Raw genomic sequence first — 14,888 nt, forward strand, 5'->3', positions numbered from 1 at the left:
ATGTGAAATTCTTTCAATAATGTATCAGTTGCTAAGGTATTGAGAGGCCTCCATCCCCTGAACTCACTTTTCCCTTCACTCAGGATACATTTATTAGAGATTTGCAATCTCTGAAATTGTTCAAATGCAGGTTTCCAAGTTCTCTGCCCTTGTTACCTCTAAAGAGAAACCCTGGGCTGTGTCAAGGCTTAGGTTTCCTGTGGCAGCTGATGAACCCATTGTGGCTTCTCATGAGAAGAACCACTGAACACAGGAAATGGCCAAGCATTTATTTCATGGCCTATAACAAGGATTCTGCTACATTTATCATTACAGAGAAGAATTTTCTGAAATAAAATTCTTCTTTTTTCGAAGTTGGAAGCATCCTATACTGGATGAATAGTTTTTCTCAGGCCCTGAGTTTATTTGCAGAACTCTCCAACCCTGCCCCACTAAAAAACAAAAAACCAAAAACTAGAAAAAACTTCTCATCCTTCCTTAAATGCATTCCTATTTTCACTTGCTGTAGGCTGGCCTCACAGGTGTGGCCAACAACCACCTAACTCCTAGTCCTCCCTCCTATCCCCAGAGGGTTTGGATGTGTTTTGTCTGGGTTTCACACCTTCTCTTAGGTTGAAAGAGCATAGTGCTTCACTGTCCTTCATCCCCTGATGTGTGTTGACACTTTCTGATTTGGTAAGTATTTAGCGGATCTCTGATCCATCATGGCTGTCTAGAATTTAGGTTGGTCTGTGGTTCTTTTTTTTTCTTCTTGGCGACACTGGAGGCTGAATCTCAGTGCCTACCACTTTCCTTGAGCTTCTTCTTCTCCAGGCTAGCATTATCACTTGAGTCCCTGCAGCACTTCCTGCTTTTTCTTAGTATGTGAAATGAAAGAATACTACCTTTGTCTTCATGTACGCTAGTCAAGCACACTGCCACCCTATCAAACTCTCGTGACTAGCCTGTGGTTTTTAAAGAGTCCCTCTGAGAGAAACAAATGGTGTGCAGGAAAGAAGACAAAAGTCCTGTGCTACTATTTTGTTGATGCATAATATACTAATAGTTATTTCACCTTCTAATTCCAGCAAACTGCAATAGAAGAGGAAAGAAGCATGAAACAATTTCTTTGTTTTTGTTCTTTAATTAAGTTTTTATTAAGATTGATTTTTACATCATATTTCACATATCCTTTTTAGTAAACAAATATTCCAAAAGATATTCTCTATATACAATCACTGGAACATAGACTTTATAACATAACCTAAAATTAAGGTGAGGGTTTGTATGTCATAGATACATATCAATCTATATAATACAACTTTATTTCTAGGGTATATGTCCCATCATATATTTTATGTCAATGTAGTTACATTTATACCAAGTATACCATGTCCAAAATATTAAATATTTAATATTTAATCACTCTGGTACTGTTTGGATTTAATATCGAGTGTGACTGATTGTGATCTCTAGAAGCCAGGTAGTAGTAACAAACCCATATCTTTAGCACAGCTGTTGGCTGACTGCAGTTTAGGAGCTTGATAACTGTTGACCTTCCTAGCAGTATTTTGTCCATCAGGAGGTCTCTGTCACTCTACTCAAATCAGTTCCTGAAATGATAGCTTGATTTTACACCCTGTATTGAGCCAGTCAGCATTGGTGACTGAATAGACCCACAGGGAACTAAGGAAATCGTGGAGAGGGACAGGAATGAAGGATAGACGAGGAGGATATTTTATTTTGTGGGTCATCAGGCTTGGACTCATCCTGGACTCTGTCCCTGAGCTCTTTAGCTCAAAGCTACTGGCCCACTCTTGAGCCAAGCCCCATTTTCCCTTTTCTACAGGCTAGTTGGAGATAAGAGTCTCTGGTCCTTCTGTGCCCCAGTTGGCTTTGAACCTTGATCCTTAGATATGAGTTCCCTGAGTATCTGGGTTTAAAGGGGTGAACCACCAAGCACAGAGAAAATGATTTTTGCTCATCTTTTAGCCTGATGAGGGAAGAATTTTATGCACATTTCATGCCCATAATCTGGAAATTGCATATATTAGGTTGCACTGGTAATTCCCAAATTTACAATCAATGATTTCCTTTCTAACAAGAGTAATTCTCCTAGACCATGAGCATTCATCCATGAGTGTGGAATTAATTAAATCGGTCCATCTTACTTTCTCTTAAGTTTGTATTTATTATTATCAAGGTAATACACAGTGGTGTTGTAGTTACATAAGTCAAGCCATAAGTATATTTCCATTTAGACAATGTCATCCCACATTGATGTTTTCATAAAATCTTCTAATATTTTCCTCTCACTTTCTTTCCCTCCATCCCTCCCTCTTTCCTTTCTGCCTTGTTCCTTTGTTTTCTTTCTGCCAGTACTGTCTTAATTCAGAGCCTGGATTCTATCCCTGAGTTTTTGTGCTCAGTGTAGCACTCAGTCACTTGAACCCATCTCCAACTCTGGCTGTTTTAATGGTTAATTGAAGTTCAGTATCTCATAGACTTTCACATACCCACATATATTTGCATACACATATGTGTTAGATGTTGGGCTTAAGGGAGGGAAGAGTTAGAGCAGGGTTATTTGGGCAAATGCACTCCTGATCCTCCAGACATCGGCGAGCAGAATGAGCCCACTGGCCAGTTCCGCTCCTTATATTCTGCGCTGGCTGCTGTATCCCCTCTGACAGCCCCCTCTGTAGGCATCTCCCATGCTCACACCAGTACTCCCTGATGTCACAAGTGGGTTCTCCCAGTATGAAGCTCACCAAGCCTTCCAGCCATGCCCTCATCAGAAATCCCCAGGAACCACTTGCTAGTCCTGCTGGGGCCCCTGGATCAAGGCCCTCTACCCAGATTCCCTTGACAAGGGGCCTTGCCCTGGGGCAACACAGGTGTGTAGCCTCTTGTCTTTGCCACCAACACTGCTTCGTAACCAAATCCGGTGACCAGCACCTGTTCATCTGGCCCTTCATTTCCCACCTTGAATGTTAACCCTTAGTGCACTTTAATACCCACTCCCCACACTCCAGGGTTGTGGCCATCCATGGCATCCCTGTTCCTTTCATCACCACCTGATGCTTCTTGGCACTTCCCAGGCTGGACCCTTGCTGCAGGAGCAACCATGCAGTAATCAACCTGAGAACAGCGGCCATTCCTTTTGTCTGAAATTCTAGGACAAAACACATCTATACCCCCTTGGGATAGGAGGGAGGGCTAGGAGTTAGGTGTTTGTTGGCCACACCTGTGAGGCCCGCCTACAGCAAGTGAAAATAGGAATGCATTTAAGGATGAATAGTTTTTTCTTATTTGTTTTTTTTTTTAGCGTGGTGGGGTGGGAGATTTCTGCAAATAAACTCAGGGCCTGAGATCTTCCCTTGGGTTGCTGTTCCAAAGCTATTGCTATTCCACTTGAGCCACAGGACCAGTTCTCGCTTTTCTATATATGTGGTTCCAACGAATTGAAATCAAGTGTTTGTGCATTCTAGGCAAACACTCTACCAGTAGAGTCATTGACAGGAGCTTAGATCTTTAGGGATAACAGGCCCCTGTAACTTTTGCCATGCCTTGGGGAACCATGGATTTCAAATAAAAATTTCCTGAGTAGGATTGCAACCTAGAGCCAAAAGTCTGCTGCCTTTCCCAATGTTTTGAACCCATAGGCCCTTCCTAGAATCCCATAGATTAAAAAGTACTTCAATGTGTCTGGGAGACCTACGCACACACTTGAAGATATGAAGAGAACAAAACATTCTGTGTATGTGTGTGTCAGTGTTTTATGTGAAGATATATATATATATATATATATATATTCTACACCACCACAGACAAGATAATATAATGTCATTCTTTGGGTAGTGGATGAAATCAGAGGGAATCAGGTTGAGTGAGATAAGTCAAAACCAAAGGTCTCTTGTAGCTTGTCTCTTTTCTTATGATTAGCTGAAGCTAATTTCCTGTACTATTGCAGTGTGATGGATGTAAAAGTGGAAGTAATCATTCTTAAAATAGAATGCTTAGCACTCCACCCAGACTGATTTTCCCTCTGTGGCTAGAGTGTGTTGTGATCTCGGATTGTTCCTTCCGGTATGGAAGAAAGCAGGCTGGGTTGATGGCACAAGTTCTTCAAAGCCTTTTTTATCCAGATAATTGTTGGAAATTGCCGGCTTACGTAAATATTTATGGATTTACTGATTAGGCCTGCACCAATATGAATGGAGTCATTGCCTTTTGTCTTCCTTACTTCCTAGAATGCTTCCTTCTTTCCATTCAAGGTAAACTCTAAACAGCACAGGCTAAGGCCTAGACATCGGCCTACTGGTAGAGTGCTTGGTGAGCATGCACAAACCCCCAGGTTCTATTCCTTCCTTTCCCATATTCAAAGAAAACCACAAGTTGTGCTCTCTTTCAAATGATATAGTTCTAGCCTTGACCAAAAAAAGCATATGAAGGATGCTCTGATTTCAAGCAAAAAGAATGGGGGGAGGAGAGAGGAACACACAAGCCAACCTCAAACTCTGCCGCATACCTGATTGATCAGAAGTTCCTTAAAAAATGACCAACCCCAAAAGTGACAACATACATCAAGGGATAAAGGACAGGCAAGAATTCTGTCCAATACACTCACACTTCTTGACCACCTAACAGCAGGTACCAACAGAAAAGAAAACTTACCCTTACCCCCAGGTTTTGGGAGGGAGTGGTAGGAATTCACTGTGGATTTTCCACACCTCTGTGCATAGTCTACAGCTGTTGAATCCAAAGTACCCAACCCCCCCCAAAGACCACCAGAATCCACTACCAATACAAGCAACAAAGAGCCCTTCACTAGCAAGCTGGAGCTTGGTCCTCCGTGCCTTAGAAACCAGTGATGCTTGGACTCCCGAGTACAGAATAAGGACAGCTTTTATAGTACAGAATAAACATTTTTCCAGTTTTCACAGCCTTAGCCTCATGTTTTGGTTAATTTTTACATTGGAACACTCCTTCATTTCTTATCGGCTGTGATGTTCCGGTTTTTCACAGAAATTTAGGTCAGGATGGCCTTGCTAGCAGTGGAACACAACTGCAGTCCTAGAGATTACCTTTGAATGTCCTTGCAAGCTGTCTGAGTAAACAACTGATTGAGCATATTACAGTTCTCCTGAGAAGAAACAGGGGATTTCTCAGACTTGACCTCTGCAGAATGGAGGCTGCTTTAACAAGATGGAGTCAGTCTAGTTACATCTAGTTTGGCTACTTCTCCTCACAGCAAGCAGTGACACCTGTGTCCAAACTCTAAAGTACCCTGGTCTTTCCAGTGACAAACTGTCCCTGAAACCAAGAAGCTAACAAAGTACTTTGCATTCCAGTCATCAGGCCCCAACACCACCAAGCACTAAGACCAAGGAAGACAATCCTGGAAGACAGCACTCACCTGCACTGATATGCATACCAGTCTCTAGTTCGCAATCCTGCTCAGGAAATTTTGACTGAAATCCATGGTTAACAAAGACTGAAAAAGGTATAGGGGCCGGTTGTCTCTACAGAACTAATCTCCCCTCTCAGACTCTACTGGTAGAGTGCTTGCCTAGGATGTACACACATGCACAAATTCTATTCTTTGGAACCACATACATAGAAGAGCTAGAAATGCTTCCCGTCTAAGTGGCAGAACAATTGCCATGGAACAACAACCCAAGGGAAGTTGTCAGGCCCCGAGTTTCAGTCTCAAGACTAAAAAAATAAAGAACAAAAAACTCTAAATGCATCCCCCCTCAAAAATTTTGTCTGCGTCTTTATGAATGCTCATGTCTTGGGCCTAACCTGTGCTGTTTCAAGTGTATCTTTCAGAGAGAAAGCAACACTGAATGGAAAGAAGGAGGAATGTCAGTAGGGAAGAAAGAAAAAAGGCAATGATTCCATTTGTATTGGTGCATTCCTAGTCGAGGACTACATAAATATTTACCTATTGCGACAAAGCCAATACACATCTGGACAAAAAAAACCCACTTGGAAGAACTGTCTGCCATCAACCCAGCCGGCTTTCTACCATACCAGAAGGAATGAGCCAGGAGCACAACACACTCTAGCCATACAGGGAGGAGTTGGGGAGGAGACAGGCCCAGACTCTAAGAGGCAGTGACACCAGTTCTCAAGACAAAGGCAAATGGACTCTTTTGGGATGATACTTAGTTTGAATATGGTAATAAAAGGATATATAACGTTCTTCTAACTTGCTTTTTTTGGTTTCTCTCAGTAATTGAGTGTGCTGTTAGGCTGATATTTTCACACTGAACAGATAATTTCTTATAATTACCAAATGTTCTTATCAACTTTTGAGAGTGTTGAGTGAACTTGCAATCCAGACAATCAGGAGGAAGACCATATTTCTTCATGTCTTTACTCCCTTCCAGGATTTAAAGGTGTCCTAGAATTTCACACAAAAGGAATGACCGCTGTCCTCAGGTTGATTGTTGCATTGTTGCTCCCTCACCCGGGGTCCAGGCTAGGAAGTTCCAGCAAGCATCAAGTGGAATGCCATGGGTGGACAAAGCCCTGGAGTATGGGGAGTGGATATTAAAGTGGACTTAGTGATAGCATTCAAGGAGGAAATGAAGGGCCAGATGCACAGGTGCTGGTCACCGGGACTGTTGGTGGAGAAGACAAGAGGCCACACACCTGTGTTGCCCCAGGGCAAGGCCCCAGGGCAAGGGCTTCTTGGCGGATGGCCTTGACCCAGGGGCCCCAAGCGGACTAGCAAGTGGTGCCTGGGGGGTTGTGAGGAGGGCGTGGCTAGAAGGCCAGGCGAAGTGCATGTTGGTAGACCCCGGGCTGGGAAGCCAGGATTGGCTGTTGCGAACCAGGGAGGAGCTTACAGGGGAAGCTGTCGGGTGCAGCCTGAGCAGATATAAGGAGCGGAACTGGCCAGCTGGCTCTTTCTGGACGACGGCGCCTGGAGGATCATTCTCGCAGCGACCGACCAGAAGGAGCAGTGCCAGAGCACGGTGAGTGAGTGATCCACGGGATCCAGCCACGTGGGTGAGTGACCCGGGCCTCTGTGGGACGACTCGGCCGGGTGGGCATCGGGATGGAGGCACGGAAGTGGGTGATCAGGGCCGTGAGGCAGCTCCAGGAGCGCCTGGGCTCCAGCACCGACACGGAGGAGCTGCGAAAATCCTTGAGGCTACTCTCGGTGCTGCCGATCACGCCCGAAATCCTGGCAGCCACGGGTGTCAGCATGACAGTGGAGGGCTTGCGGACACAGCCACGGGTGTGCCTGGAGGCTCAGGTGCTGGTCCAGCGCTGGGAGACCTTGGCTGCACTGAGCCTCAAATCAGAGGTTCCGAGCAAGATCCCTGAGCAGGACGGCGCTCAAGACCCCACGAGGGAGGGTCTGGGGCAGAGAGATGGGAAGGGGGAGCCGGTCCAGGGGGAAGAGGAGCAGGAGGACGAAGACCAGAAGGAAGAGTACCAAGATGAGGAGGACCAGGAGGAGGAGCAGGAGCAGGAGGCAGAGCAGAACCGGGAGGAGATTTTGGAGTCATCCAGTGAGGACGTGATGTGTCAGAGCACCGGGGGTAATCCACTGGATCCTGGAGCTAAGGTGAGTGACACGAGAGTCCCTGAGGAGGTGGTGAGTGGGACGCAGACAGAGTGGGTTTCAGGAGCCTTGAGGCAGCTCCAGCAGCACCTGAGCTCTAGAAAAGATGGGGAGGGAGTGCGACAGTCCTTGAGGCTGCTGTCAGTGCTGCCTATCACCCCAGAAATGCTGGCAGCCACGGGTGTGAGAAGCACAGTGGAGGGCTTCTGCAAACACCCGCTGGTGGGCACTTTGGCCCAGGAGCTGGCCATGCGCTGGGAGACGTTGGTTCTCCTGGGCCGCAATTCGAAGCAAATGGCCGAGCTTCTGCTGGGCCAAGCCCCTGGACAACCAGGGAATCCAGAGGCCAGAGCAGAGGAGGAAGAGGAGCAGGGGGGGGAGCAATGGAAGGAGAAGGTTGCGGCCCCTTTTCAGGAGAGGTGGGCGAGTGACCTGGTGGATCCAGGAAGCCAGGTGAGGGGCCCGTGCCTCTCGGCAGCTGTGGTCGGGGGTGGACACGGGACGCAAACCCTGTCGGTGTGCGGAGCTGAAGGGAAGCTCCAGCGGCTCCCGGCTTCCTGCCCCAATGCAGACCAGGTGCGCATAGCCTTGCGTCTGCTGTCTGTCTTGCCTGTCACGCCTGAGATGCTGGCTGCCTCAGGAATCAGAAGCAAGGTGAAGGGTTTCCGGAAACACCCGCAGGCTGGCTGTCTGGCCAAGGAACTGGCCAAACGCTGGAAGACCTTGGCTCTGCTGAGCCGCAACCCAGCTCTTCTTCCCGCGCTTCTGGGTTGGGTGCCTGAGCCAGACAGGGCTCAAGAGCCCAAGGGGAATCCTCTGGACAAGGGGATGCGGGAACAGGAGACGAGAGAGCAGGAGGAGGAGTTGGATCGGGAAGGGAAGCAGAAGTGGGAGGAGGTAGTGGAGACATCCACTGAGGATGTGTTCTGTCTGAACACGGAGCAGGACCCCCTGGATCCCGAAACCCAGGTGAGTAGTGCAAGGGTCCCTGACGAGGTGGCCATTGGCGTTCAGACCGAGTGGGTGTGGGGAGCCTTGAGGCAGCTCCAGGAACGCTTGGCATGCAGCACCCACGGGGAGGGTGTGTGCCAATCCTTGAGGCTGCTCTCGGTGCTGCCGATCACAGCCGACATGCTGGCCATCACGGGTGTGAGAAGCACAGTGCGGGGCTTCTGGAAACACTCGCAGGTGGGCACTTTGGCCCAGGAGCTAGCCATGCGCTGGGAGACCTTGGTTCTCCTGAGCCGCCACCCAGTGCTTGTGTCAGCACTTCTGCTGCACAGGCTCCCTGAGCAGCTAGGGTCTCCAGAGCTCAGAAGGGAAGGTCTGGGACTGGGAGAGAGGGAGGGGGAGACATGGAAGGAGACAACTGTGGCTCCTTTTTGTCAGAGCAGGGAGGGTGGCCTGATGGATCCTGGAAGCCAGGTGATTGGCCGGTGCGTCTCTGCCGATGTGGTGGTTGGTGGCCATAGGTCGCAGCTGGAATGGGTGTGGGGAGCTGTGCGGCAGCTCCAGGAGCGCCTGGCCTCCAGCAGCGATGCAGCAGAGCTGAGCCAGGCCTTGAGTCTACTGTCGGTCCTGCCTGTCACGCCTGAGATGCTGGCTGCCACGGAGCTCAGAAGGACAGCCAAGGCTTTCCGCAAGCACCCGGTGGTGGGCTGTTTGGCCAAGGAAGTGGCCAAGCGCTGGAAAACCTTGGCTCTCTTGGGCCGCAACCCAGCGCTCATGGCAGAGCTGCTGGGCCAGGTCCCTGAGCACGCCGGTGCTCAGGAGTCCAGCAAGGCTTCAGTGGGCCCGGTGGAGTTGGGGCTGGCACGGAAGGAGAAGTTTTTGGAGTTGAGTGCAGGTGGAGGCTCCTGGGGAAAAGGCGGGGTTCCAGGGCGCCAAGGCCACAGCTGCGGGCCAGCTCAACCATGGCCCCAGGGGCCGTGTGAGGTCCAGTGGGCTGGCAAGCGGTCTGCCAACATTTGTCCAGGCAGCGGACAGGAGAAGCGTCCACGAATGTCCCCAGCATCCCCTAGGGTCAGCAACGGAGGGTGTCCTTGGTCCTCGGAAGGCCGCAGAATCCCACAGGTGGCCGACTCCATGGGTAGCGAGGGCTTGCTGAGAAGTCGGTGCCCGGTTGCCCTGAAGATGCCAATGAACTCACTCCCCAAGCCCGGCTTCCTGTCCCCTGTTCCTGCCCGGCGGGTCCACTCTCTCATGCCACCCAGGGCCCCAGTGGCTCGCAGGCAGCCCCAAGTTGTCAGGCCAGCACCCTATGCCAAGCCCATCGCAACTACCCAGCAGCCCGGTGGAGGTAGCGATGGCCCAAAGACCCTGGGGCCCGGCGGCACGGAGCGGCTGTGGCAACTGCGCTGTGCCCGAAAATTCAAGGGCGCAGAGCAGGGCCCTGGCGAGTCCTGGTGCCAGCTGTTCCTGCGACTCTGCGGAAACTCAGAGCAGCGCCTGCCAGCCGCCATCCCTGGGTCTCCGGCTGTCCAGGCCCACAGGAGCCAAGGTGGACAGCGCAGGGGCTCCAACACCCACCCACCGAAAAGGCCCCAAGCCAGGCCCCCGGTTGCGGGGTCAGGATCGCAGGGGCAACCACGTCCCAGGTAGTCCAGCAGCTGCCGGCCCTGGCCCGCACCTGGAACTGGCAGGGACCTGCTGGCCTGATGGGCGCCAATGCCAGCTCTGCCCACACTGAAGCAAGAGGAGCAGGAGGAGGGTAGCAAGCTTCTGGGGACACTGGGGCAGGTGCTGTGGGCCGCGAGAGATTTCATCCCACAGGCATGAGGGCAGCCTGGGCCCCCTCGGGCTCCATCACAACTGCTCCTACGCCCTCGGTCCACACCAACAAAGCAGCTGTCAAGAGAACTGCCCAGCTCATGGCCAAGTTCATTGGCCCTTACATCCATGGCAAGCACAGCTTGCCTGGCCACTAATCTCGGGAGGCCTGGACATCAGGGGCCTGGGCAAAGGACCTTGCCCTTCGGCTCTCCTAGGCTACTGCTGGGGTCACCGCCTCTCAATGGGCCAGTACTTCACTTACCACCACACCCTTACACCTCCTAGCTCCTCCTCCCTCCCTAATGTTCACCTAGCACACCTGCAAGCAACGTGTTCTCAGACACACATATCCCACTGCCATTGGCTTTCGTGTCCTACCTACATCCATAAGGAGAATACTCAGGGAAGGAGGAGAATTTCTGTTCAAATCCAGAGCACAGGTGTGTGGGGCTTCTCCATCAATGCAAACACGTGCCATAAGAGTGCACACATTGAGCAGACAAGATGTCTTTAGGGCAAAAGTGATCAAGGCAGTAGAAACCTAACACATAACTTTTCTATACCAACACATAACTAATCAAGGACAGAATCACAGGGAATTTCAAATCACAGACAATGCCCATATGCACCAGAAAACTTACACAATCACACACACACACACACACACACACACACACACACACAGAGAAGAGAGAGAGAGAGAGAGAGAGAGAGAGAGAGAGAGAGAGAGAGAGAATATTTTTGCAACCTTTCTCTCACTTACAATGTGTGTAGCTTTCTTAGAATGAATGAAGTGTTGACCACTCTGAAGGACTCTGGGAAGGGCAAAGAAATCAAATGGGTTCAAAACATTTGGGATGATACTAGACTTTTGGCTCTAGTTTGCAATCCTACTCAGAAAATTTAACTTTATATTCGTGGCTACCCAAAACAGGACAAAAGGAACAGGGCCTGATATCTCTACACAACTAAGCTCCTCTCAAGGACTCTACTGGAAAGATTGCTTACCTAGGATGCACAAACACTTGAATTCTATTCCTTGAAACCTCATACATAGAAAAGCTAGAATTGGTCCTGTGGCTTAAGCAGTATAGCAATAGCATTGGAACAGCAACCCAAGGGGAGTTCTCAAGCCCTTAGTTCTAGTCTCAGGACTGTGGAACGAGAAAACAATGGATTAGCCTTCCCAAATCCAAAACTCATTTTGCTTGCTGTTGAATGGCCCCACAGGTGTGGGAAACAGACACCTACAGCCTCTGCTTCTGTCCCATCACCTGGAGGTAATGGTGCATTTTGTCTTGGGTTTTACCTTCTGTTAAGTGGAAAGGAAGTGTGGGTGGATGGAGCACAGTTTTTCACTGTACTTCATCCCCTGATATGTGTTGGCATTTTCTTTGTTGGTAATTGTTTTTATCGAATCTCTAATCAATCAGGATGCCACACACTTTATGGTGCTCCTGGGATTTTTTTATTCGTTTGTTTTTGTGTTTTTGTTGTGTTTTTATTTATCAAGCCTGAGGCTTAAACTCAGTGCCTGACCCAGTTTCCTTGAGATTCTTCTTCTCCGGGCTAGGACAACCATTTGAGAACATGCTTCACTTCCTACTTTTTTTTGGTATGTGGAACCAAAGACTATTACTCGGATCTTCATGTATGCTAGTCAAACATACTTCCACTGGGCCAAAATTTGGCCCTAGTCTGTGCTTTTTAGAGTCTCTTTCTGAGAGAAAGTGTAGTGTTGAGGGGATGAAATAAGGAAGGAATGAAGGAAAGAAGTAAGAAAGGAAGGAAGACAAAAGGCCATTACCTCCAGTTGCGTTGGTGCAGTACTAATCATTCTGTTCTAATAATAATTACTTCCACTTTTACATCCATCACACCGCAATAGAACAGGAAATCAGCTTCATCTAATTATAAAACAAGAGACCAGCTACAAGAGACCTGCTTCTAGGGACTGAGCTAAAGAAAATGAATTTTTACCAAGTCAAAACAGTTAAGCTCCAGAGTCTTCTAATCTCATGCCTTCTATCCACAAGCAATGATTCCAATGAAAACATAGCCGAAATAGTTTAGTTTAAACACTGAAAATTACATTACTATAGCTCATTTGGGGATGCTATTCGCTGCTGATTTACCCTGTTGCACCATCTATGATAATTTAGGCACAGCATACACAATTGTCCTAGGATCCTCTGGTACTGAGTTGACAAGCTTCAGCTTAGACATTTGTGCACTCTGTGCCTTCAGGTCAGAATTCTATCAGAGATATAATTCAATCATTGAAAATGAGGGAAATTCCCCTGGGCCTGGACTCCTCTGATTATCCTAACTTTCCTCGGTCTTCATTTCCTTAGAATGTTTTTTCTGGTTACAATTAGATGCTCATTTTTATATGTGTTATATATGTGTATATGGAATACACAAACATACATTTATAGGTATGTATATATATATATATACATATATATACAGAGAGAGACACCACCACTCACATTCACACACACAGACACACGCACACCCATATAACATATGCCCTCAACTACTGAGGGGCATCTGGGTTAGCTCCATGTCCTAGCTATGATAAGTAATTCTGCAATGAATATGGTGTTGCTGAAAGATTTCAGATGTGTTTGCTTTTAGTAACTTGGTAAATGCCCAAGAGTTAGCTTGCTAGACTGTATAGAAACTTCTTAATTAGTCTTTCAGGAACCTCCATATTGCTTCTGATATTGTTTGAAACATACACACATATGTGTGGCTTCTCGATATTTCCACACAGAGACCCCAATTGTGAGTCACTTCTGTTGTGCTGTTTGGATCTTATATCATCCTATTAAGGCTACTAAGCACCTGTTGTTCTTTTGTTCTTGACTTATCTCACGCAACCTGATTCCCTCTTATTTCATCCACTACCCAGTTAATGCCATTATTTTATCTTGTCTATAGCTGTGTAGAATTCCTTTGAGTGTGTATATGGAGAGATGTAGATAGATGGATAGATAGATAGATAGATATAATCACACACACACACACAGAATATTTTGTTCTACTTCTATCTTCAACTCTGTGTGTATCTCTCCCAGATTCAATAAAGTACTGAATAATCCGTGGGACTCTGGGAAGGGCCAAGATCAAATGGGTTCAAGACATTGGGAAAGGCAGCAGATTTTTGGCTCTAGGTTGCAATCATTCTCAGGAACTTTTGATATGAAATCCATGGTTCCTCAAAGTCGCGCAAAAGTTACAGGGCCCTATTAACCCCAGAGATCTAAGCTCCTGTCAATCACTCTACTGGTTGAGTGCTTGCCTAGGATTCACAAACACTTGAATTCCATTCTTTGCAACCACATACATAGAAAAGCTAAAATTGGTCCTTTGACTCAGTGGTATACCAACAGCTTTGGAAAAACAACCAAAGGGGAGTTCTCAGGCCCTGAGGTTAGGTCACAGGACTGCCAAAAAAAAAGAACTAATCATCCTTAAATACATTCCTCATTTCACTTGCTGTAGGATGGCCCCACAGGTGTCAGCAACAAACAACTACCTCTTACCCCTCCGTCTTATCCCCAGGGGGATATGGGTGTGTTTTGTCTTGGTTTTGTACCTTCTGTAAGGTTGAAAGGAAGTGTGGGCTTATGGAGCATTATCCTCACTGTCCTTCATTACCTGATGTGTATTGACACTTTCTGAATTGGTAAGTATTTAGCGAATCTCTGATCCATCATTTCTGTCCAGAATTTAGGGTGGTCTGTGTTTTTTTTGAGACCATGGAGGCTGAAACTGAGTACCTACCACTTTCTCTGAGCTTCTTCTTTTCCAGGCTAGAACTATCACTTGTGCCCCTGCACCACTTCCTGCTTTTTCTTAGTATGTGAAACCAAAGAATAGTACCTGTGTCTTCATGTATGCTAGTCAAGCACACTTCCACCCTGCCAAACTCTTGTGACTACCCTGTGCTTTTTAAAGAGTCTCTCTCTGAGAGAAACAAGGGGTGTGGAAGGAGGGAAGACAAAAGTCCTCTGCTGCTATTTTGTTGATGCATAATATTCTAATGATTATTTCACCATCTACTTCCATCACACTGCAACAGAACAGGAAAGAATTCATGACATAATTTCTTAGTTTTTGTTCTTCTTTAATAAATATTTTTATTAACATTGATTTTTACATCGTATTTCAAATGTCATTTTTAATTAACAAATATTCGATAAGGGATTCTCTATATACAATCACTCCCACATAGATTTTAAAATATAATTAAAATTAAGCTGAAGTTTTGTTTGTATGTCATAGGTCCATATCAATCTATACAATACAACATTTTTTCTAGAGTATATATCCCATCCTATATTATCTATTGTCTATGGAGTTACATTTATGTCAAGTATACCATGTCCATAATATTGGTTACGCAAATATTGAGTTATCCGTCTTGTACTGTTTGGATTTAATATCCACATATTAAGGATACCAAGAGCCTTTTATTCTTTTGGTCTTCACTTATCTCACTCAACCTGAGTAGCTCCAATTTCATCCATTATCCAGTGAATGT

This window comes from Megascapheus bottae, unplaced genomic scaffold, assembly GCF_031878675.1.
Source record: "Megascapheus bottae isolate mThoBot1 unplaced genomic scaffold, mThoBot2.hap1 HAP1_SCAFFOLD_163, whole genome shotgun sequence".
Taxonomy (NCBI): Eukaryota; Metazoa; Chordata; class Mammalia; order Rodentia; family Geomyidae; genus Megascapheus; species Megascapheus bottae.